At 31.3% G+C, this 1,414-nt stretch overlaps 1 long non-coding RNA gene across 1 annotated transcript; it reads left to right on the top strand.

Moving 5' to 3' along the window:
• The first annotated feature begins 298 nt into the window (after positions 1-298).
• LOC109863517 lies at positions 299-1,403 on the top strand. Its single transcript, XR_002251356.1, has 4 exons — positions 299-309; positions 402-873; positions 961-1,126; positions 1,272-1,403. It is a non-coding gene; the product is annotated as an uncharacterized LOC109863517 (long non-coding RNA).
• The last annotated feature ends 11 nt before the right edge of the window (positions 1,404-1,414 follow it).

The raw sequence follows: 1,414 nt of genomic DNA, 5'->3' as shown, positions 1-1,414 counted from the left end.
TATCTTGACATTAGACTTATTCATTTCAATTAAAAAAATACAAAATTTATATTTTCGCGTCACATTAGTTAGTCGTCGGCAGTTATTGATTTTTTATGTATTTTATATGCTGTTTATTAGTTCTTGTCATTCCGTTGCTACGGCGTACGAGCGCGCGAAATAATGACAACTCCGAACTGTAATTTTGAACGTGGCTGCACGCTCATTCCTGGATCTTTATGTATTAAGATCTCGTTAAATATTGCGAATCTCGCAAAATGGTACAGGACCTTCCGACTCATGAAGTCATTAAAACTACTTATTTTACAGGTATATAAGTATTTTGTTAAAAGAATAAATTTAAAAAATAAATACAAAAGTAAACTGCAAAATTCTAAGATGATACAATGTTTTTGTTTTAGGACGGTTTTCACGTAAAAGAGACATGTTGCTTGCAATATATTTTAAGACTTGATACGCACGATATTTTAATATCTGGTGGTGAAGACTGCACCCTTCGTGTTAGTTGTGTATCTCAGAGTTTTAAAGAAAATGTCGAGAACGTCTACACCTTTCATACTTTAGGAATTTTTGATGGTCATCTTTCGGGCATAAAATGTATAAGTATTGTTAAATTAAGCAACAAGCTCGGCAAATTAAATAACAGATATTTAGTCTTTTCTGCTGGAGGAAGAGCACAGCTAAAAGTCTGGGAGATAAATTTATCCTTCTGAGGATCTAAATTGTGTGTTAAAAAATAAATATCTTCTAGCTACTCGTGGAAACGATAATCTTCTCAGTCTTGTCTGTTTCCAAATTAATACAAAAAAACGATATCAGTTGTACTATTATCCAAGTGGAGTACAGCAATTGTACATTCTGCTCAGATCACAGGTATATGTGAATATATACAGGTATATGTGAATACATACACAATTTGAGGCAATATAAGATTTATATAAAAATACGATGTCTCTATAGGTCTAAAATTTAAAAGTGACAATCAGTTATGTAGCGTAGCAATAGATCAGCAAGTTGTTGTCTACAATTATTTATGGTCCAATGACATCATATCTGAAAATATTTCAAATCAAATATTTACATCTGTCACAGATGTACAAAGCATGGATCTACGGCATTCTGATGAGTAAGTTTAGTGATCTGTCAAATATTTTCTTTATTCCTTTAAAATAAAGCAAACATTATGTTAACAGCTCCAGTAATACTGTATGTATATATGGAAGAGGCTTTGAAGTACTATCTTTTTAAAATATTTATAAATTTGTTTAAAGGCGAAATGGAAAACATTGAAACAACATTAATGTACTGTCTTGCTAGTAGCAGTATAAAGTTAGAAAAAATTAATCGTGATGCCGACTGGAATTAAGTCGGTAAAGCAATCGTTTAACAATAAAGAATGGTTATTTACTGCTAT

The sequence above is a fragment of the Pseudomyrmex gracilis genome, unplaced genomic scaffold (assembly GCF_002006095.1).
Source record: "Pseudomyrmex gracilis isolate BER0280 unplaced genomic scaffold, ASM200609v1 scaffold_5889, whole genome shotgun sequence".
NCBI classification, from domain to species: Eukaryota; Metazoa; Arthropoda; class Insecta; order Hymenoptera; family Formicidae; genus Pseudomyrmex; species Pseudomyrmex gracilis.
The sequence above is the reverse complement of the archived record's forward strand: the minus strand, read 5'-3'. Positions and strand labels throughout refer to the sequence as shown.